We start from the raw sequence: 25,294 nt of genomic DNA, 5'->3' as shown, positions 1-25,294 counted from the left end.
AGTGTGATATGATCAGTGTGTATCTTAAGTACTATTTCCAGTGCTCACTTGACCATGACAATTAAGCTCTCCCCGAAGGCAGTACAGGTGTGTGTACTGAGATAGCACTATTATTACTATATATTATTTCACAATGCAAATGAATTAGTTCTTCAACAGCTCCAACATTATTGCCAGTGAGCTAAAAGGATATTACACGTTTAACTTAATGTGAAACCTAGTTAAACCAGTTTACCAGCACCCTGCGCCACACTGTGTGTGTGTGTCAGTGTTTGTGTGTGGTACCCGGATCCCGGGCTCCTCCGTGTCATTGTATTTGTTTTGAATATTACCCGCCACCCCCTTCTCCCCTTCGACCGATCCGCTGCTTGTTTCCTGTGACAGGGGAAGTGGCAGCTCTTGGTAACCCTTGACCCCTTGCTGGTCACTTAGGCAGATATGCAGGACATTGAGGACTTTGTCAGAGGGCAACAAGGACAGCACAAGGTCAGTGCTAATCAGATGGAGGAGGAAAACAAAGACGGAAGAAGCAATTGTTTGTTTTTGTTACTTCACATGGTAATTGCTTTGTTCATGTCCTACTTTTATTCAAACTTGGTAGCAATTAACATTAAACACAAGTCAAATGCTGCCGGCTATCTTAGGCTAACAACTACTGATTAGAGGCTGAAATGTTTACTTGTTTTAGGAAATGTATTTAATTCAAGTACTTTAAGTTGTCCTTAAGGAAATCATAGAAATAGCATACTAATGAAGAGAGCCACTGAAAAAAACTACAGTACTTAAAATTGAGAATGAATAATTGCTACAAAAAAGATAATTCCTTGTCTTTAAAAATGAATACCTAAAAATGTATTCACACAAGATTAGTGGAACATTATAAATTTACAAGAACAATAATGTCTGTATTATTCATTTTTGATTCAACAAATTCTGACAAACCTCTTCAAAAATCAAAACTAATATTTTGCCTTGATCACTCACCAAAATGGAGAGTGAAACAAGTTTATGTTGTCAGTAAAGCTCATGTAATTAATTCAGCACAATTAGTATGAAATGAAGTGAAAGCAGCAAGCAACCCTACACTCCTGCCAGCCAGCATGACTCTCTCGGTCCAGCGTGTTGGACGCACGTGCTATTGAGCCACGCGGCTTGCTCGACAGAGAAGTCCTGGTTCAATTACATCAATTGCTTGATGACTGAGGAGAGAGCAGCGGGGCCACGAATGCTAGTTTGTGATAAGCGCAGTAGTGTTTCCATCATTATGCAAGGCTGACAGTAACCTAGAAAACCAGTGAAATTGCACACAATATAAAGCATATGTTTCGTTCGTGGAAGGAGAATGAGTCCAAGAAGGTAATGATGTACACAATGTGAGGCTAACCAAAGCCCCGTGACACAAACCGCTGCAGTGTCGTGGGGTGGGCGGTGCGGTTATGCCAGTGGATGTTTCTTTCTTCCTGTGTGAGCCGCACAGTTTAATTTAGTCCTAGAAGGATAAAAATGGAACCATGTGCAGCAAGTGATCCGAATAATGACTACTTTTGGGTTTTCAGTGTTTTCAATCCATGTGATTTTAGATAAACTTGTTGACACACTGTCATAATTTAGCATCACTTTGTGGACTTATTTTTATCTGTTTCAGATATAGCAGCCGACCCAATCTTGATTAAAATGTATCATGATAGTAAACTTTAGAAACATGAAAATGGACTTTGTTTGATGGTCTTATTTGAGAGGACTGTGAATCAATATCAGGTGTACATTTTCTGATGTATTTTAAAGATTCCACATATTGTGGTAAAGTATGGATTATTTTTGTCCCAGAGCCAAGTACATTTTTCTTCTATTCTTTTGTTGCCAGACATAGATGCTACTCTGTGGCATTCATCAGTATTATTTATGGTATGCTTTGAATTGACTCCCCAGTCCAATGAACTGCATTTCGCAAGTTAGCTGGGAGCATTCTGTTTGTGTCAACAGCTCCCTTTGTGTATCTGGAGTGATTTATTATGTAAAAGAGGGCCGGGCGGGTGGGGTGGGGTGGAGTGTGGGTGGGGGCGAGCAGGGAGGGTGACACTGACCTTCCTTTAATTAACACTGATGGAGACCAAGGTGAGCGGCAAGATGATGAAGATGGATCTTCCCACATAAATCATCCTTCCTTCATTCTTGCGTGTGTGTGTACTTTAATGTGAACAGTGTGTTAGCGTCATCACCAGTAGAAATAACCTTGCGGTGCACAGGTTAAATGAACATTTGCGTAGGTGAAGAACCTCCATTATTTACCCCTGTTGGCATTCCTTTTGTAGTTTCTTACTCAAAGGCTTGATTGATTTAATCTTTCCAAACTCAATTTGTAAACGTTTGAATTTATGTAATGTACTTTGCGGGTTCCTTTAATAATAAATTAAAAAAAAAACCCAGACATTTGTTCAACATTGCTATCAAACAGCTTGGAGCTAAAGGCAATACCAAGACAGCATTGCAGTCTTGGATGATTTGTTGTGATTGCTTGCACCGCAGGCCTTCACATGGGAGGAACAATCAAAATTTCAATTATTTACTTAGTTTATTTTAACCATCATAAAGTGGTTGGCGGGGGCGGGAGGTCGGAAGCTCATGCTAATGAAATCCCCAAGTTGGACATCAATCATGCCAGAACATTTGCTCAGGTATATTTGGAAACCTAATAATGTCCCACCTTTTGTGAAACGCCACTTCTGACATTCTGATTAAGATAAGCCGATGTGTAATTTATTCGAAGAATATTTGCAGTCCACGCTGCTCGGAATCGTCCATGACTTCAAAGACGAATGGAATTGCTGTTTTTACAGATTGCATATTGAATTCCACATCAAAATATTGTGGGATAATGTATAATATGCTGTTGTACAGAAATGTGAGAAGTGCTGCACGGTTGATCAACACGTTGGTTTGTTTAGTTTCCATTTCCATAAATTTTGGGGAGCAATTAGTCTGGTTGCAGACATTCTGTAATTGGAACGTTTCCATCACCGTCATTCCCATCAACACATTCTCCGACTTTTATGACATCCGTCAAGTGTGGTGTTATATTCTGATTGAGACCTTGTTTAAGCAAATGAGCAAACTTATGCTCCAATGTACATATGCTAATGAGGTTGTTTATCAGCCATGCAGTTGGTCGGCAGGCGGCACTTTGTATGTCATTCTGCGTCTCTTGACATTTCCCCATCTTAAAATGTTTCATGCATTTTTAGAGTTGCTTTCATATTTTCCCCCCTGTTCTTCATCATCGTCTACCACTACAGCCACATATTCATAAATTATGTATTTATTTATCATGAAAATCTGTTTTGGAATTAGTCTACCCCCACTTCAAAGACAGGAAACCTTTGATATGTTTGATTCTTGCCGAGTATCTGTTGGATTTATTCAATTTATGCAAAGCACCTCGGGGGTAATAAAGGTGGCATTTGAATACATTTGACTGGACTAAATCATATAATGAGGACAATTTCTGCCCCATATTATAACAGAAGGACACCTAATCCCTCAATTTTATGAGATAATTTGGGGGAAATGTTTTGTAGGGTAAACTGACAACAGTGGACAGACATGATTATCTTGTGTCTACATGGGTTATGATGTATTAGTTAAATTGACTGCAGAAGCGAGTGCAGTGTGTCATCCTTTTGTTCTGGTGGCTGCATGTAGAAATGGTATGTCTTTAGGGGATATCTTGATTCTTTTTAACTTCTCTCTCTTCAAAATAGGGCGATAATAAATTAACCATGACCTAATAACATATGGCGCTTGAGTTGCTTCGCTTTCAAGGTGCCATGTCTGCATATGGAGAAAGGATATTGTTTGTTTTTATCCGTCATAATGGACCTTTAACACCCCATCTTTTCACATTTTGAACGAAAGCACCTAATGAAAGTCATTCTGCACCTAATGCAAGTAATTTTGTTCACTGTAGGCTTTCATTAAGATTCAAACCATTAGGGCCATGTTAAGGGGTGCCCTTCCTGCCCTCTTCTCTGTGAAAGAGTGACGTTTGGACTGTGGACCACTAATTGTCCAGGTCTGACCCTCAGCTGTCTACAAGCTGGATCCTATTAAGTGGGTAGAAATCAATCCCTTTTAATATTGTCCCATTGAATATTTTTATTTTTTCTTACCGCCTGCCTCTGAATATTAAGAATAGATTTTTACATTTGTATTTTGGCAAGTGCGGCTGGGATTGATGATAGCTTGTGGCAGAAGGGGGAGGAGGGCACCAGGGGGAGGATAATGGGTGAATGGCGGCACTGGAAATGACGAGGGGGCTGACTGAATGCTTGTCTATCACTCGCCATTCTCTCGGTTACAGGTGGTCTCTCATTTTCTCGACCGGAGCATAACTGACTGCCTTTCTATGACAGCTCGGGCTCCCCAATTTGCATGTTCGACAGACAACAAACGGGCCTGTGCATGTCAAAATAGGTGGCGGTGCGTGACAGTTTCTACACAATGCTGTCTCCTTTTGGCTTGACCCTCGACCTCACGCCATGTCTCCTTTCATAATCAGGGAAAGGGGAAGACAGGGCGAAGAAATCATCCGGCCCTTCTTCCTGCCTCCTTCTGCTGCCATCTCTTTGGAATAAATCTGATACCAATGTCATTAGCTATGCCATTTCACACTCACTTTCTAAGTCCCTTTTGTTGCAACTTGCTGACTGTCGATCCACCCCCTTATCTTGTCGTTTTGTTTGTGCTTTCGCATAAACCCTCACATTTCAAGAGTGGCTCATCCCAGTTTGTCTGTTGTTCGAGATAAAGTTTCAGCAGTTCTCCCAGCCACAGATAATGAGGTATGTCTACTCGAGTGACGAAGCTAGAGCCAAAAAGGGATATTATTATTTTTAGATGTGTATTTCCTTATGCTTGAAATATAAATATTCATATCTGGGTTTATCTGACTTGGGGAAAAACATGGAACACAGTAACCATCAATTAAAATAAAAAGGTACCACTTTAGAGCTGAATGTAGATGCATATCATTGGGTTCAGCTTATCAAAACGGTCCAGTGTTCATCCAAACTGCTCCCCTGCAAAGCAGTCACAGGTTTTCTCATTATTCCTGTCTGATCTTTCATGAAAGCAATATCAACGCTCGGACATATATTAATGAGTTTCATACCATCATTCTCATCACCCTGACTAATAGTCTGATAGCACCGAACAGCTAATTGCCTTTTAACCCCTGTGACATTCCCCTCATGTTTTGAGATCCCAACATAAAAAAGAGAGAGAAACTGTGACCAAAGAGCACTCCACTACTTCAAAACTTCCATTGCAATGATTTGTGTTATTTCCACGTGAACTTTCTTCCCCTTGTTCCAGTGGATAAGAGAAGAGATTTAAAATGGATCACCGTGTAGCACTATATTCAGGAGTGGAGTGTTAGACTTCAGACATAATCATACTGCAGGGTTTTATTAAGTCTCATACTTTACATATTTAAGGAGACTGTTACATCATTATCTGCTGTTGAACGTAACATTCTTAAAAGTCTCTGTGGTATCGGGGAGAGGTTAACAGCAAAGGAGGCAAATGGGTATCAGTCTACAGTCCAATAATCCTGAATTATATGATAATCAGAAGGAGAGGAATGCAATGTCTTAGTCTTGGAACTTGGTTTTAAGCAGTTTTCAACTTGAGCATTGTCATACTCTTAGTCAACCTTGTTAACACTCACTGCCACTAACGGCTATAAAATTCAAAGGTCCATTGTGTTACCTGGCCTGGTAGTGAAGGCCATTTTTTTTTTATTACTCTGGTCCCATTTTAAATCATATATTTGATTAGATATGTATTTTATGGACATGAAAAAATACTATTATGCACATTTTACAAGTACATTTGTTATCGCTCAAAATATCACTGAATTCCTGATCTTGTGTTCTTTATGGAGTCATTTTTCAAAACACACCATCATTTCTGAAAGTTGTAAGTAGTCTTTGTAGTGATAGTTATTACTCTTGTCATCCATCACAAGTGTCAACCTATCTAATATGTAAACACACCGTGCTTCTGATATGCACTGGGATGATCAGTCCCTTGATAAATGCATACATCGCCTCTTTGTTCTCTTTGTTTGGCAAAGAGGCAGCGGCTTACTCCTGGGATTTATTTTTAATGTGTGTTAAATCCATCTCAGCACAGTGTAGTCTGCCATCTCAAAGATCTTTGGTCTTTGATATGAAATGTTAGCGAGAAACTCTAAAACCAATATACACTGTTGAATTCCCCAGTGGATGTATTTTCACATGGGGAGAATCTTGATGTTGAAAATACCTAAGAGGTGTTTACCTACACCCATATAAACTATGGTATGCATATTTTGAATTTTATTTAATGTTTCCAATGGGCTCAATAAAAACTGAGCTTTACCATCTTTGTAAAAACAGAATTCTATTAACCCGTTTGTGGCCAGTGTTTCCTCAACTTTAGAGTTCTATTAGAATATTTGTAAATGCCAATTTAGTACAGTTAATGAGTAAGACTCAAGTCTTGGAGCATTGGTCAGCATATACTGTGGCTAGAAAGGCCTACACACCCCTGTTAATGGTGGTTTCAGTCTATTTTATTATTATTTTTTTTTATTTGTATTCTCTTCAAGTTGTGCACTGTGGTACTATACCGTATACATATGTACTGTATATACTGTGTATGCCTCTCTGTATGCACTATGTTTTCCGTGTGTGTGGGTGTGCTTTGAATAATTGTCTTCCAAAAATGCTAAACCTGCAAAGAAAGAGAAAACTTCATTTCAAATGATATGCTATAATACTACAATGATGGTCAGTGTTAAAAGTAGAGTCAGGGAATTCTCTGGTTACATACTACTCTCTTTTTAGATAAAGACTGTGGTTTAATGCGGCCACTGAAAAGCCTGTATTGTTCATAGGATGCTAGAAAAAACAAGACATTGGTTTGACTGGCTCAAAGAATGTCACATCAGTACTCTATAATGAGGAAAAGGACAGATTCAGCTATCTACAGCTCAAAAGAAAAATTATGATCACATTTCACCCTCATAACAAATCATAGACAGTTGATGATATGATTACATCAACAACTGTCTCTGTCTGTCTGTCCCTACGTCCATACATTTACACATCTATACATCTATACACCTATGAATATGTGCTGTTTGTGTGCATGGAACCATTCTGAAATGTTTACTCTTCTATTTCTTCTTTCCCACTTCTTCAGTTCCTGTATTCACCGCCCCTTGTTTCGTTTTATACCCTTGTTATTTACTTCTCTCATTAGCACATTTCTTTCGATTAGAGAACCCCTTTCATGCCAGCATTTCCCTCTGGGAGAGCAGAGAGACCTATGCCCCTCTTGGCAAGGGAAGACCATCTTCCAATTCTGTTAATCTGAGTTGAAACAGATTTCCTACCTGGAAAATCCCACCCATAGTTATCACCATCTTTAAGGATCCAACCGACTTTATTGACCAGGGTGTGTACCAGAGACGACGTATAAGAGTGAAAACTTGATCATAAGATTCTATGTATAGACATTCACGTTGTTCCCCTTTAATTCTATGCTTTGATAAAACACACACACAATTATATAACCCCCCACCACCACCACCACCACCAATGTACTGGCATTTCCAGAGCCCAAAGACAACACACAAATCCCCCACTATTTGCAATAATTCTCTTATTAACTGTTTGAACAGAGCGCATCAAACGTCAGCAAAACACATAATTACCGGTATTAATGTAACTAGCGCTTAGAGATAATCCACTCCTCCAAAGCACCCACCCATCCATCTTCTGTACTTGGAGGTGATGAAGAAAGGGAATAGCGAAGAGAAGACACTTCAATTAAATGAGCTGTTCAACCAACATGAACCATATTTAGTCAATAATTAGTAGATCCTTTTGCAGGTATGTCTCGCAGGGATCACTAAAGACAGTGTTAGGCTAATTGCAGGGAGACAGTCAAAGGGGGCTTGTGGGAGGACTGAAACGACCCATGATTTTGAAAGACACGTAAAAAGTGTGGAGAGAACTCACACAAACACACACTTCTTTCTTTCATCCCCTTTATACAAACCTTAATCTTTGCTCCATCGTTCTATATCCCCTGCCTTCCCCCATCTTGCTAGTTCTCTTCACCCTCAGAGGAGCTCCAAGTTTGTGTATGATGAGCTCCTGGCGGGCGCCAGTATTTGGCAGGAGGCTTTGTCTCTAGCATGAGATGAAACGGGAAAGATGGAATGAAAAGAAAAAGACAGAGGAGGTGGGTGAAATCTTGAGAGCCCTGGGGCACCTCTCTTCACATTGTGAGGATTTGCCTAACAGCTTCACAAGCGGGTGTATTACATCTTCCATGGAACAGGGGTATATCACAGATCAAAACAAATTACCTATCTGTAGTCAACAGAGGTGTATGTCTTTAAAAAAAAACAGAGTTACATAAGATTTGAGTCAGTGCTAACTGAGCCTCTGATTTGGCACGTGAGATGAATTCTTTTAAAGTAAGGCTTGCCTACGACACAAACTTATAGTTAAGAATAAAGTTTGCCTTAGTCTAACATCAGATCCTTTAGTTTTTCCGCGTGCTGTCCAGATGGTCATCATGGGTCAGCACATGCTACAAGAGATAAGGTGTTTTATTGTTTTTACTCATGAGCTACTATATCCTACCATCTCTGTTTTTAAAGACTGCCAACTGTAGTGCGTTCATTTTGCAAATGACGCTTGCGGGAGTTTTTACGCGACTAATTGATGGAATAAGCGCTAGGATAGTCCATTCTGAAAAGATTCATTAATAACAACCCTAAAGTTGAAACAAAAAAAGGAAATATTAATTAAGAAAGGTAACAATTCTTACTTATCCAAATGGGCTACGAGTATTATTGACCTAAAACAACCGCTGTGCTGTAATATGAAATAATTCTTCTTTTTTTTTTTATATTTTTTATATATTATGTTATAATAGAAGGCAGTCTGGGCTCTTTCAGTGTAAACATATTCAGTGTTAACTTCCACTCTGTAAAGAAAATTGTCCTGAGAGAAGTTGTGAAAACAATTTCAGTCGATTTGTAAAAAAGTTACCATCACTGCATCTTGAGAAATGATGCGATCTGTCACAGTATCTGTAAAAAAAAACCATGGCTTTTGGCACATGGGTTTATTTATAAAATGTTTACAGATTATGGTTTTATATTATGGCGGGTTTGTGTTGAGCCCATTTTTTTGCTATATCTAAAACCCTGCCATCACTGGGGGTGGGAGATGATGATTTCTCCGCAAACTGTTATTTATGTACCCTGCTGACCCTATGGCCAAGAGGTTGGCTCTAGTTCACGCAAGTTATTAGGCCCCTAGATAGAAACAAGCTAAGAGGAAAACACATTTCTTTTCTAAATGGTGCCATCAGCTTTTATCGCTAAAAGTTTTTCTTTTAGAAGACATTTGTTTCTATTGGATACCTTCAACTATATCATGATGTCACAAGGGAAACAGAGCATATAGCCACAGGGTCTGCAGGTTTGAGCAAAACCTCAGCACTTGCTCATGATCCTTACTTTAAACATGTCCAAACCTAACAAAGTAAACCAGCCTGTCTGACATACAATACGATGTGGGCAGTAATTATCAAAGGCTGCATACAGCTTTTCCACTTGTTGTTTCCAGGTGGGAATTTGAAAGCTGTGAAATGTTGTTAACATAAGTCACCTTCAGGTATCTCGTCAAAGGGGAAATGAGGTGTATAACCCGGGATGGCTTTGAAAACATTGTTTTTGTCGGGGAATAATGGGATAGTGAAGTCTCCATCCTTGATGTCTAAATCAGCTGCTAATTCCAGTGTCACAATCAGGTGACACACAAAAGTAAGGTCATGCGTGTTAGATGGTTAGTGACACAAGACTCTCGGGTACGAGTCAGGCAGGTATCAAGCCATGTATATGCTAGATATGATGAGACATATAATGACCGTCCTATTATTGCACAATTAGCTGCAAATTGACTTAATGTTTATGATGCCTCATTCCGACAAGGATAAGTAAGGGTGTGTTGTGACAGTGGTTCTCTGATGCACGTTACACAAATTACACAGCTAATGATACTTAAGACAATGAGTCATGTTGCACAGGCCCCTATTAGTGTTATTGTTGTCGGGAACAATCCCACTTGAACAATAACTGATTTTCAGAAATAGAATTAATAAAAAAAAAAAAAACAACACCTTTAAATATTGTGTTTTTAATGTATTGTGTCTTTTGCACAAGCGAAGATATTTGGTTACATTTGGAATGGACCCCAACTGATGTCAATCTCAGCACATCTTTTTAAAACCAAAAAACCCAAACCACCATTTGAAACACTTCTTGGAGATTGTTGCCATTTAATGCACACGTGTGAAACTGTCTAGGTGTTCCCAAGAAATGATGCAGGAAATGAAAGTAATCGGAACCCCTTAAATAAATTACCTTTTTTTTGGGGGGGAGTATTAAAACCTCCCCAAATCCTAGCTTAATGGATGACATAATCATCGCGGCTAGTGAAACCGGCTCCGTCTTGTGATGACTCAGTTGAATGAAGACCTCATTAGTTTTATCTGTAAGCTGGAATCAGGTTGTGCCTGGCAAGGAGTCCCAGCAGTCAAAACAGAAAACAAGAGCTCGCAGTGTGCTCTTTGAGACATCAAGGTGTCTGATCTGAATTACTTTAGCTCGGAGGGAGAATGTCTTTTTTCCTCTCTGTGAAACCGATCCGTGAAGTGGATTAGAGACGGTTCTTCTTTCACTCACAAAAACACAGCTTGAAGAGTTGTGGTGGATGAATCCCTGTGTGAGTTTGTGTTTCGGTAAGCAGTCCTACACAATACACACAAATATATTCTTTAATTAAATTTTGGCCAAAAGATGGAGATTAGGATACAATGATACCGAAAGTACTTTGCCCTATAAGATTTATGTTTCTATTCCCACTTTTGAACGTGTGCAGTATATTGTTTATTATTTATCAATTGCTCATCACTCAAAACTTGTGCTCAACTGTCTTGGTTAAAACAGAAGTCAATAGTTTGATTAATTTAATGGGAAGGCCAAGGATTTTTCTGGTTTATAAAAATATTTGCTAATGCCAATATGGCTGATTATGAACTCAAGTCTTGGGGCATTGGTCATTGTATACATGTACACAGGCACACACATTCACACACACAATTTGTCCTTGGCCTGGCACCTCTTTTGGCAAGGTTGGTATATGGCTCCATAACAAATGAGAGACTATCCGTGCCAATAGTCTCTGTCCTTTGGCAGACTCCACAAAATCGTCTTTACTTCCCAGGAGTTGTGACTCTGGAGAGCGGATCATTAGTCAAGAATTACAGTGCCAAAAACACACTCTCATCAAATGAAAAGCAGGTCGCAACAAATGTGACGATGGTAGCCTCGGATGGCAAACCACTGCATTTGGATTAAAAGTGTTTTACCATTATAACCACTCTGTCCGACATGGTTTACTTCTCTGTTAAATTATAAAACAAAAAGCCAATCACAGCAAATGTGTCGATGGTGGCCGAGGATTGCAAAACACTATTTGAATTGAAATCACTTTCTTTTTATAACCATCATGCCCGACATGGTTCTTTACCTTTCACTTTTGATGTAGTGTTTCGGACTGTGTAAATCATTGCTTGAAAGTGATTCTGGATCTCCGCCCAATGTGGCTGCTGAGTCATTTCATCTAGTTTTTTTGTCAGGCTGAAAAGGTTAGTGTCCCGAACCATGCAAGTCAATATTATTTCTGTCAAGGCCAATTTGAATAAATGACAGTGACACTGCCATTTTGCATTTCCTTAAATGAATACCCATACAAAGGATGGTTCCACTCTTTATTCAGTATATGGTGTTAAGGTTGTTCAATTAAAAAGGAAAAATCAGTTTAAAAAATATTTTGGTAACAAAATCAGAGTGCCAAACTGCAATCTATCTTGTGGGGTGTGAGCGTATGCTGAAATAATAGTGGGTGAGTGTCATGTGTAAGCTGGCACACCAGGCATTAAATTTCAGAGGTGAATTGAAACACACACAGCAATGACATGCTTGGGGCACTGACACATTCATTAGCACATAGGCAGATTTGACACTGCTGGAAGATGTCGCGAGGAGCTGCTGTCAAGGTCTTGGAATGCTGCAAGACTGGGACAAACTCTGGGCTGGGGTGCTCATCGAGTGTCATACGAGACCTGGCACTGTCTTGTATCTTTTTTTTTTATATATATATATATATATATAATTTATTTTTCTCCATTTTCCTTGTGCTGTTGCAACCTACCAAGTGTCATCATTTGCATGAATTTGACAACCCAATGTCTGGCTTCTTTGTCCTCTCTCCAACTTATTTTCCCCTTTCCCTCCCTCTCTGTTGATTCCAGTCAACCCCGTTCTCTCTGTGTGCCGCTCCTCTTTCTGCTGGTGGTAGCGGTGCCATCTATGCCAATTATGACAGTCGGGCAGGTGGCTCTTTGCAGGTGGTAGAGGATTAATCCCTGTAAAGACCTCAGTTCATTAGGAAATCCGTTTAATGTGGCCAGTTGATTGATAAATCCCCCAGACCTCTCAGAGTCCACAGGTTAGTGCCAAGTTTGTCTATTATATGCTAGGTTGATCTCCATGTCAGACAGAGAGAGGGCACAATAAGGGTGACATTAGTTTCTTGGGTTGTTAAGGCTTTAACGGAGTTGCTTCATGATTTTATGGTTTTATTTTTACTATATACTGTCATTCATTTAATTAGCTGCTGGTTGTACATTGCAGCAATGCTTGTTAACCTCAAACGTAAATATGAAATGTCATCAGAGCTACCTGATTGGTTTCATAGTAAAAGTTTGAAGGAAAATCGCATTTCAGAAGATGTGCTTGGATCTTTCATTGCTTTGCTGTTAGTATTAAGAGGTGTCACGATGATCACAGTTATGAGATTGTCTCAATACCACACACACTCTCCAAACTGTGCCATGCCCATGCATTTAAGTTAAACTAGTTCTTTAAGTCATCGCTCTGTAATTTCCCATCCCTGTATTATCACAATTACCCTGCAAAGCAGGACTGGAGGGAACTGCCCCTGCTACCCGTGACTCCTTACGTGACACCCTTGGGCCTGTCATCTGCTCGAATTTGCGATTCTTTAACAGACAACCCCTTAATCAAGCCTGTCAAACACTGATGACAAATGCGTCTCTACATCTCCAAGATGCCTTCAATATTTAAAGCCCTGGGCGATCGGCAAAGGAGACAGAATACCACCACCCGCACCCCCATGGCAGACTCAAAGTTCATACCACGTCAGGCTGTATCATTGTCAAGTTTTTAAGGAGAGTCTCAATTGAACCTGATGGCATCTTGACTTAATGATTGTGACAGAGAATACCCAGCTTTCTCAGGTTTCTACAAGGCAGTGAAGTGAAGTCAAACTATATTTAATGACATGTTCATCAACTCATGGTGATATACAGACATGAGCACGAATACCCACATTATAATACTGCATTATAGCTACATTATTTCTATAACGGAGTTAGTAATCTTAGTGCTATATATTACATGGAGGGTGGAGCATGACCATACTGTTTGTCTGCATAAAAACAAACACAACTATCGGTTATGCAGTAGCACTTCTCATTGTCAATCATTGCCGCCCAACATACATTTTGGAAAGCAACCATAACACTGATAACTGTATATCATAGGTGTTCACATACAAATTTGACCCCTCTCATCTAAAAAAAAGTAGCTTCAAGATACAATCTGGCTATCAGGCAATCAAACACGCAGTCATTCTTCTTCCTGCTGCCACCAAGCATGTAACTATATTGCTTCTGCTAATGCCCGGAGCCTTGTCAAAATATGACAGAAGATCCCACCTTTTTTCCCAGGCTGAGTGCTTTAATTACAGTTTGGCTTCTGGCCTTACCACATCTGTACAAGTGTCAACCCAAAGTTCATCTGTTCATCAGTTTGTGTGTGTGTCTTTGTGTGACAACAATACACTGTGCCGATATGCATTTTTGTGAGACTGTCTTTTGTAATTCTTCTTCAGACTGCTGTTGAAGTCACCCCCCTTTGCCCCCCCCCCCGCCCCCCTTGTCTAGCAACATCAAGATGGGTACTTTCATTACTCATGCTCACAATTTTTATTTTTGTATTGCTACTTTGATATCTAATATTTTATATGCCAGTGGGGCAACACATCTTTCCCTACACTACAACAATAAATACATCAGGAAACAAAAGGCAAAGGTTTGGTGCAGACTAAATGAATTTGAAAATGAATTTTACTTTAAAATGTGTTTTAATTTGTTTTACTTTCTTTACAATTCAATGCAAAGGAAATTTATTTTTGTAAAAAGACTCATTGCACACTAATGGGAAACAACTTTTAACATTTGCTACGATACATCATGTATTAAACAATAGTGCAATAATTTTGCCACAGATCTGCTTAATGCTAACAGCAGTTTTCTCTTGTGGGTCTCTCTTGGTATTTTTTCATTTTGCTTTAACAGGGCTTGTTTCTTTGTTCATACCCAGAGCTGCAGGTGGCAGCATAGACTCAGAGGATATGAAAGGCCAGATTCCATCAAAGACACCCACACTCTGCTTTGGTGAGCTTTTCACTAGCCCCTGAAGTACATACGTTGACCTTTGGATATTTGTTAGCCTGATAAAGTGACATTGAGAGAAGGTCAGTTGCTCACGGCTTAGCTTGTCTGTCTCTCTTTGTAAGGTGGTGTCATAATCAGCAAGTGCACAGCTTTTGCTTTTTTAAATATCTCTAGTTGGCCTTGGACAGTTTCCGTGTTTGTTCTGTGTGACACGCCAACATTTCTTCAGTGTTTTTGATGAAGAAGCATGACGACACGACAGGTTTTGTAATTTTGTACAAACTGCGTTGCATTCTTAACCTGTTTATGGTGTCAAAACAGGGATGGGGGATTAAGGTATTTTGGCTGCAGGGACATTTGTCTTTACACTGATTTACCAGACGTACAGCTTTGCATCTTATTATTTGAACTATTGTTTAACCAGTTCTGTGTGGGTTAGTTTGTTTATGACTTTTCAAAGTTTCCCAACGTGGATGTGGACTTTATTCTTACATGTAAATGTGAATCTAAATAAAAGAAACCCATTATATCACAGAATGTACTCTTATGTAATGTTAGACAAAATATACTTTCATCAAATAGGCCACAAGTTGAGAAAGAATCCTGGGGCATCAGACTGTGAAAAACCATATCCAGTATCAGCGTTGTCATACACATTTCATACTCTGATTCTTTAGTGGTGTTGACCCTATGTCAATCACAGCTGTTTGGTTGTTAGTTTTTGGTCATATTGAGGTTAGTATATACAGCTTTTCACTCTTTCCTTCCACCATATCATTCAACCCTGTATACAGTATATGGGTAGACTATTAAACATCTCATATTTTCTGTACTTGTCCAAGTGATTACTAATTCAGTTAAATGCGAATGGAGAATTGTTTCTGAGAACTTTTGTTTTTCCATCTTCATGGGCAATAGCGGATATAAAATCAGTTAATGTGGGACAAGGTCAACAATCCCTTTCTCTCTTTGGAAAACAGTTTGTTCCACTTCAATACAACCAAAAGATACTCATTAACTTCTTTTAACTCTTCTAAATTTGCATCATGTGAACTAGTCAATCAGTATAACACATAAAACTTAAGAAAGTAAGACTGCAAAATTCAGCAGTAAACGTGTATCTGTGCTGGAGGCAAAAAGTAATCATTGTGGTAAAACAAAACCACACGACTCCATTGTGTTTTTACATTTAACACAAACACACGCGCTCACACACACTTCTTCTAGATAAGCACAAGTTGACTTGTCAGCTTGAGATGGCTTCATCAATTACTTTTATGTTCTGCTTTTCACCTTAATGGCCTCTGCATATTCACCATGCGACCTAAAGTGCTTTCTCTGGGAGAAGACACACACATAGCAGGACTCACTCACACATGTACACAAACATAGACTGTCAAAGGTGGCTGAGATAGATTTACGACATGGGACCATCACCTGTGACTTAGCGCCTGTGAAATTAGTCACAAATAGCATATTAGGGCAGCTAATCAGGCACGTCTTGGCACTTGGCTTTCTTTATGTCCTCATAAACCAGAGAGTCTATGGGTGCCCTCAGGCCTTGGTGTGAATGATCATCTTGACCTCAAATGAACCACACACCACCTACAGCAGAAGAGAGACTGAATGTAAGCAGTGGTTATGCACACAAAATTAGGTTTTGATGCACAGAGGCAGACAAAAGTGTTTCATCAAGATGATATTACCTTGGGTTTATTTGTAATACATGACAATGCCAATAAACTGTGATAATAGAACATGGTGATGTTATCACACACGTCAGGAGCTAGGATAATAGTTAAAAATACAATTAGTCTTTAACCTGTATTTTAGTGTCGAGTTCAAAACTGGCATGAGGCGCAGTTTAAATCTACGCAGAGACGGGCTAGGTCAAGATTTGGTATTCCTGCATACCAATTGACCATCAGCAGGCTCAGTGTGGCAGATTCAAATAAAGGAGTTTAACATGCTTGTAGTGTTAGGGTTAGCCGACATGATTTGCCACTAGTCGAAACGGCTCCCCTCATTCTCTCTAAACGCGGCACGCAAGAGCCACACTGATAGTCCTTGACATGGTGAAGAAGAAATTGATTTGCTCCTGTCCTGCAAAAGTTTGAACTGCGCAAAGTTCATTTATAAGGAACTGCAAGCACGGGCGGATGATCTTCTTTTTTTTTTTTTTTTTAACGCTCGAGAGCAGCTGCGGTATCTACTGATATACGTCCTACTATATTATACTATACTGTAATATAGAGCCATTACTGTCAAATCCCTATACTTTGTTTCATATGTGCATTTGCGGGGTTTTTTTTCATCCAAGTGGCCCTAATCCCAAGGTATCTCCTGACGAGCAGGTGAACTGTTGGACACTGAAATCTCTGGCACCGGCAAGAAACCTCATAACCTCATGAAATAGTAAAGCTATCTCTTGTTCCCAGTCGCAAGTCTGTCAAATGAACAGAAGAGGTCACAAGGGTTGACAAATGCATTAAAGGATAGTTTCAGGAATGGATGAAGGAGAAGGATGGTGGGAGGAAGGAGAGAAAATGTAGAGGGACAAGAGGAGGAACTCACACGTCTCTCACACTCTTTGTGCACTGCTGAGGCAATAGCATGTTTTCATATCAGCAATCTGGTGTGATGATTTAGTAGCTGCCTGAAGAGTGCTCAGCTATTTCGCCCTTCATTGACTTAGCATGGTCTCACTTAAATCAGTCTTTATTTAAAGTAGTTCTCTAAATCGCCTCCCGAAGCAGTCTCCTCCCCCCAATCTCTCGCTTTTGTGATTTCTTTTTTTTTTTTTTTTTTTCCATTGAGGAGATGAATTCAAAATTTCAATCACAGAGTTATTAAATATTGATGGGTCTTCGAAGTCGTTAACGAGGTCTTGGCAAGGACAGGGGAACGGTCCCTTCTGTTCTCTGGGCTCTATTTTGCTGCTGCTCAGCCACCTTGAGGGATCCAGGCAGGTCATAGGTCACTGTACCCAACCATAATCTCCTGACTTTTATGAGATCCTTTAATGTCGCACCAATGCTATTCTCTTTGACATCAGCTTTCAACTAGCTCTCATCATACATACCATATGCATAAAAAAATTCACCAAACTTTCAAATTATACATTATGTAGAGCAGCCTTTATCCTCTGTTTGAGTTGTGTCAATTATAATGAGAGTACTTGTGTGTGATTTGATATGATAATAGACATCTTTAACTGAGTCTCTGCGGACCTCCTGTGTGTCACGACTGATCACTTCTAAAGGAATAAGTGCCTCCGGGCCACCATCGAGCACAGCAGTGCTCAGATGGTTCAATACACTTCACGATAAAACCAAGATGAGACACCTTTTTTCTATTGCTGCTGTTGGAAAGACACTATTGCCATCTAGTCAAATGTTATGTACTTGAGATGTGATCATACATAACATCTAAGTTTTAAATGTGTGTGAGAATGATTCTCTATTTTGCAGACGAGACATCAAATTATAACTGACCGCCGGCAACAAAAGTGAGAATGCAATCACACGCAACTCAATATTTCCTACTAAAAGTATAATGGGAATAGAATTGGCAACTTTGTATTCAAGTTGAAACCATTGGAAACTGCTAGATATAACTGCAATGTAAATTCTGAATGGTGTAAGTACACAGATGGATAGATGGATAGATAGATAGCACTGGTAATGCAAGTGCAGGTGAGTCTAGTCATTAAAAAATTGACATTAACTTTTCAACGAGTTTCCATTAGGTTGAACACCGGACATGCAATGTGTGTGGGCGGGGTGTATTCATTCTTTCATTCATAAATGTACCTTTAGTGTGAAAGCTTGGAACTGGGAGTGTCGAGAATGTCAGTAGTGGTAATGCAATCAAAAGCATTACAGCGATACCCCTACTTCTGCACTTAGATTCTTGGCAGTGGCTTGATCAACACAGAATAAGATTGTGACTTTTCAATTCCAACCATAATTTGTTTCAATATTACATCTGCTGGATAGAGGAAGTGATGGAATTTTTCCTATCCTCCGCTGTAGCAGTGGAGAACCTGACGCTATACCATAATAGGTTATCACCAACCATATCTTTTGCAAAATAGAAATCCAACACGTGTACATCTGTGGCCTGGTGTCACTGCCTTAAATATACATCAGAAATGCATTAAATTTGCTGATTGCTATTCTTTTCTTACAGCGTGTCAAGCCCAAAATTTATTTTTGCTTTGTGGCTCCCCGATTACTTGGAATTGCTGGCGGTCTCTCTGACAGTGATGGATTTGAAGAAAGTGACAACGTTACATTTATTTCTAGAGTGCATATGCAGTTCATGTCTGTGTGTACGGGTTCATGTGGCTGGGTGATGTTCTGTTGTTTTCTTTTAAATTGTCTTATTTTCCATCAGTGAGAGGCGACCTTTGTTATACTACATACAATCTACTGAACTGCCAGCACTGCTCTAACACTGATCAGCTCAACAATGTGCCGCTTTTTCTAACAAGAAACACAGCAGACGGAGACACAGTATTTTTTCCATTGCTTGTTCTTGGATAAAGCTTACATTTTTCACAAGTTTCAGGTTTCATCCCTGATATGATCAGATGCTGCATGAGAGTTTATTAAATTACACACTACTAAAGTTGTTTAATTGAGAGGACGAGAAACAAAACTTAACAGTTCAACACGAGGTCTGTTTATTTTTGTGTACAACCTTCATTGTGATCATTTTTAATCCAATATGTTTCTAAGGCAGCCACATGCTGGTGCAGCAGTCAAAACGTTTCGGACGTTCAGTCGGAATGTGACATGGGAAAGGGGATGCTTCCTACTTACTGTAACTGCCCAATTTATATTATATTTGATACGCCATCCAACACCACACATACATATTCTGCTCCAACATAGTCTCTGTACGCTTAGGAAAATAACCAAAGAAGGGAAAGATGTGCATGGGCAATAAAAAGTACATGTCAAATTATCCTTGATACAAAAAAATTGTCATAGACAAGCTGGTTTGAAACGACATTATTATTTTTTTAGAAGTCTAATTGAATGAATTGTCTTAGCAAGAACCCCATTTAGGCAGAAGCATCAGGCTATTGACCTCTCCTGGCGTACGGTGAAGACTGAGCACTCGCATGTTACTATCTATAAATTTAAGCCACGGACACGCCGTCCTATTTCATCGGGGGCTCTGACATGCCCCTCGGATTGATGTCCTCCCTGCCCATTTGTCTGTTTTACACTCCTTAGTGTCTTCGTGCTCCGCTAGACCCGTATCCCTTGCCTTGATTGGGTATTGACAACAAATCAAAGCCTATAATATATGGTGATGTTTGCCAGCGGTCCAACAAGACAAGATCGTCGTACAGTTGGCTGGGTTGCTTTACATGTGTTCTCTGTGAATGTCAGCGAGGCTCCATATTGATTCGGCAGGACAAAGAGTCATTCTTTTTTCTCTGTTAGCCAATACCTAGTTAGTCAAAGGTGTGTGACAATGAGGAGGGTTAGTGTGTTTGGAATTAAGCCATATTTGACATGTGGGGAAAGACATTGTTTGGAAAAGACTCTTCTTAAGTGATGGACTTAGAATCTGGTTAATGCCTTGCCGCCTGATTGTTTGCTTCGAAGGTAATGTATAAATATCTAAAAAGTTTTTTTGCTGACCCTTAGGCCTCTTCGGTAAATGAAAACAACAGTAACCACCCCTTCCTCTCTCACCATGTCTCTCTCACACATATATAGACACTTACAAACATCCACGGATACACACAGACACACACACACGCACGCACACACACACGCACACTGACCGAGCATCTTTGAAATGGGTTTTGTATTGATTTTTGTAACTACCCTGTTAGATGACGTTGTGCCTTAGCGTGTCATTTCTAGATGGCCCAGCCCCGAGCAGGTCATTGAGGTGCTAACTGTCATTTGGAGGGACAGAAAAGCAATCATAGCTTTTTCATTACTTACTGTTTTCCCTCCCCCCCCTCCTTTTTCACTCTGTTTTTACCCCCAGTTGTGGGATCGCCTGACATATTATAGCTTCTGTGATTTAACTGCACTCTTAAATTAAGTGCGGGAATATCAAGCTGTAGCTTTGAAAAAATAAACTCTTGTGTCAATGGATCAAATACCCTGGAGGTCAAAGCCATGAACTTGTAGTGGCACACTCATGAATTTCCAACTTGTACGGCCTTGTTGTGTTTCAGGTGTACACCGGGAAATGTGCTTGTGGCTGGATAGGAGTTGTGCATAAGACATTTTCATTTTGCATTATATTATAATGCATTATAATTTATGAAATATCAACACGTTCTCTCGGATTAGCCATTAGACATTTGAAAATGCTAATTGTTTTGTCACTGAAAGGTAACTATACAATGTGTCAGATGATATGAATACACTTAACACAACTTTATTTGAGGTTTGAACCGTCAGTATGGCTGGAGTCTTGATTATAGTAGGAACTGTGGCATGGCAAAGCGGCATCGGTTAAGGTTAGGCAACTGAAACAATAAAACAAGGTTTATTGTAAGTTAAGCTTACAATAGGCAATTAGCAAAACCATAACAAATGGAAGCGTAAAAGCAGGAGAGACGAGTGAATTGCACCCTTCTTGACCAAAGACCATAATTAACCTGTCACGCATTTGCTTTTTCAGAAATTGAGCTTATTTTACAGCATTTCAGGAAACTAGTGTCGTGCTCTTTTGTGCAACACTCACAGCACATTACATGCTTTTGTATAATCTGTAATTAGGATGTAATTTAGTCTGGAATTATGATAGCACAAACACAGAAATGGTAGCACCCTGACATAAATCCTTTTAATGATCCAAATCATAAGTGTCAAAAATCTGAAAGTGATTGTTATTGATAATGTAACAGAAGTAGGACAAGATGACCTAACAAACTGCAATGTGTTTGAGCTCCAGTTGAATCAGGGTCTTCATTTGACACCCTCTGACTTTGTACGAAATTAGCAGTTTCATGTGCAGAAGTGATAAGTGGGGTTTCTGACATTGATGTGAAGGAATTGGGGGAATTGGCACCTTCTGAAACAAAGATGTAGGCTTTTGGAGACAATGGCCAAAGGAGGATGAGATCACACGCACACAATGTGCACCAGTTACTGTAAGTGTGCTGTGGGATCTTGTTTGGGATTAATCATTGGCCTGCTCAATGCCATGGCATGCCACTGAGTTCATGTCCCGATGGGGAACTTAATCGCCTAGTCCCTTTTGATTCTATTGCGAGAAGAAATCCAGGTGACACCACTACCTGGGGTTACAGTAAACGTTTGGGAATTGGGCCATGGCAAAAAATATATATACGTATATCATCCATCCCCTATTTTCCAGCAGCAGGACACCTATAGACACTCTTATTTTAAAATTTAGAGTCTTCAAAAAATACAATTTGCAATTTAGGTATTTTAGCAAGAAACATGAAGTCGTCATTTGCTTTTACGGGGAAAATAAAATGACGTTGGGCTGGATCTGGCCACAAGACCTTGAGTTTGATGCCTGTGGAAAAGCTTAGCATTTACATCAAATGTTCAATGTGAGCCAATAGTGTTAACCATCAGCATATGCATCCACATGTCCAGGGACCTGGACAGCAGCACTCACATTGGCTTTCAGAACTGATTAAAAAAAGCCCCAACTGATCCCATACTGCCACAGGTCCTTTGCAATTGCACATGTCCCAAGACCAGCCCCACCAACACACACAAGGCGGATCCCAAAGAATAACATCAATGGCACATGTGAAAACCGATTATTTGCTTTTTACAGTAATTCTTTCATGTTGAGAAGAGATACACGCACACATGTTTTCTTCAAGTCCACTTTCACCCCACCTTCCACGTCCATCATGCCACTGTGCTTTTCTCCAGCAAAGGTGTTATGGGCTGTTATCAGCAAGACCATTGCACGGATGGCTGCCCTAATTGAGAATAATGAGGGTCACATTGAACATATGGTCGGTGTTGTGTCCCCACCACCCCCACTTCTCTCCTTTCTCCCTCTCTCCCCGTGTCCATGTCTTCACAAGACAAAAGGTTCAGTCAAACCTTTCCACGGTTTAAGCAATAATCAACATGGCTAGGGCAAAAGAATAAGGACATTGTCTGAATTTTTCTCATTCGACTAGACTCCATGCTGGCAAATAGTAGCCAGCCTTTGTGTGTACTCAATAGCTTCTAAAATCAGCGCTGGCAGTCTGCCTTAAATCTGAAGTTGGGGGTTCCAATCCCGGTTTTGGTCTTCCCGTGTAGAAGAGAAAGTTTTGTTTTCCGTCAGTGGTGGGATCTCATGTAAATTTCAGGAACTATGTTTATTATTTACAAAAGCAGATACAGTATTTAAGATGGTTCTTTAACGTGTCTGCGAAAGGATATCTACTATCCAACTTGGGTGGCATTCTTGGACTCATGTTCTTTTTCTTCCAACACTACATCCTGGAGATAATCTCTATGATAACACTGTTGCTACAACAGTAGATTAATCTACATGTCTCATGTTCTCTTTTTCCAGTATAATGCTGGCCCTTTTTACTCAAGGTGATTCTGTATATAGTAAACATTGCATTTGTATACACTGTATGCCAAAATTGGATGATTGATAGATTTTCTGAAGTGATCTTCAGACTTGTCAATTCCTCCAAAATTGTGTTACTGATTTTTCTAAAGTTGCTTTCCATGAAATCTTCCAGGTGTCTGGATCTTAGCCACAATGATTAGATTTAGATGCCAGGGTTTATGAGATCACTACTAAACTGTGAAATGATTTGCTGCCATCTCAGGTTCTCAAGTAATTTCCTTAGGAGACTGGATTTATGGCTATCTGCGACCCATTTACATTGTTGTTATGCCGCATAGATCCTGGATTCAGGGGTGGGTCTCCAGTTTCATGTAGAGACAGGTGTAGTCCCATGATATGCGTAACATATGGATGCATATGCCTGAATATACCGACCAAGTCTGTAGACTACGCATCATGATACGACTACACTGTTTTCATTTCTCATTCCTTGTAATGTGAGATGTATAGACAGTATATACTGTAGGTGTGTCCAAAATGACAACTGGACAACTTTCTTTGGATCGGGACAGCAAAATGGTTGTCATAGCTGTTGACTTAAATTCAAGTCCAAGTTGCTCTAAAACTGTACAGAAAAAGTTGTCCATTTCATGTAATTGTGTTATTTTATTTTTTTGTTCAAGTTATTACAATGAAAAATGATCATTCACAAAGCCAAACATAGCTCTAGCCTCTGTGTCAGAAGATAAATGTTGATGCCCTATCCATACAATATTGTTTCTGTACATTATGGTTGTGTTGAGAAAATTCTGTCTTCATTTATTTGACTGTCGAAATATAAATGTCCATACAGGTCCCTCGACCAGTAGTGGAGCCAGTGGCTGACATTTCTCCACTTTGAAAACACAATGAAATCTGAATATTGCCTCGGTCGAGCAGATGCCCGTGGGGAAATAATCCAGGGTCTCTGAATAGTCCTTAATTGAATTGTCTTTTACTAAATAGAGTTTGCTCTAATGCATGCTCTCATCGGTGAATATGACAGCCAGCTATGGTTCTCATATCTGCCTTAAAGAGCCCCCAGTTCCAAGGGCTATTAACTGTATTACCCAAACCAATATCCCTGCCTAAACCCATTACCCTGAACCCATTGTGTATTTTTCTCCCTACATCTTTGCTCAAAATCCAAATCAGCCTTTGATGGATGCTTAACAAGACTATACTTTTATCACATATTCTGCTGACTTCCAACAACTTGCTTTGCAAGTTTGATGACAACGTTTTTCTTCACAGGGGTGAACAGAAGAGCGGGGAGGCCGTGTTTTTATTTCGGCCATTCTGAAAGGGTCTAACCTTCATATGAACCCAGGCCATATGTCAGTTTGTGTGAGGTGCAAGTATAGTCATTGCTCAAACTGGCATTTTATAAGATAGTTTGGTCATTTAGTCAAAGTTGAAAAATAAACACGTGTCCACTGACTCGCAAATAAATGAAGGTTTTGCAGGCTAACCTTGACAAAGAACAGTACATGTTTTGTTAACTCTGGATCATATGAGTTTTGTTTCATCTTTCTTTAAATAATGAGTAAGCAATAAAATAGTGCATATACAATAATGTATTTGTAGAAAAGCGCTGGTGTCCTTTAAAAAATTTGAAGAACTTTTTTATTTCTTTCCAGCAAATTTGCTTTACTTTTTAGTTACGTTTGGATAGATGTTCTCTCCTCTTTATGAGAGAACCAATTTCTTATCATGACTAATTCTCCCCAAGATAAGTAAAGGAGTTAGTATCTCCCTCTTAGTGAACACTGGAAAAGACAGATGTAGTTGTATCACCTTCATATCATCATTTATACAGAAAAGTGATGTAAGGATGTATATTTTTGCAATGATTTCATAGATGGTGGTGTGGAGAATACAATCCAGTACAGTAAAATCCTCCTGCATTATATTTTCAATTTACAGAACCAAAATAATAAGCCTCTTAACCAGAGCACCTTCTGAATTTCTGCCATATTGCGGTTGGTGCGTTTGTTTATCAGACAGATCTATATTTCACTTTTTAATTGAATTACTTTGA

The 25,294-nt window shown here is 39.6% G+C and overlaps 1 protein-coding gene across 6 annotated transcripts in view; it reads left to right on the top strand.

Moving 5' to 3' along the window:
• The first annotated feature begins 350 nt into the window (after nt 1-350).
• irx2a (iroquois homeobox 2a) overlaps nt 351-25,294 on the top strand; it is a 186,694-nt gene continuing 161,750 nt past the window's right edge. For all 6 annotated transcript variants that reach the window (XM_061289846.1, XM_061289845.1, XM_061289844.1 and 3 more), the window contains exon 1: nt 351-486. The gene's annotated coding sequence lies outside the window, so the exon portion shown is untranslated. The remainder of the gene's footprint in view (nt 487-25,294) is intronic.

This window comes from Syngnathus typhle, linkage group LG10, assembly GCF_033458585.1.
Source record: "Syngnathus typhle isolate RoL2023-S1 ecotype Sweden linkage group LG10, RoL_Styp_1.0, whole genome shotgun sequence".
NCBI lineage: Eukaryota > Metazoa > Chordata > Actinopteri > Syngnathiformes > Syngnathidae > Syngnathus > Syngnathus typhle.
Note: the sequence above shows the minus strand (reverse complement) of the source record. Positions and strands in the feature narration are given on the sequence as shown.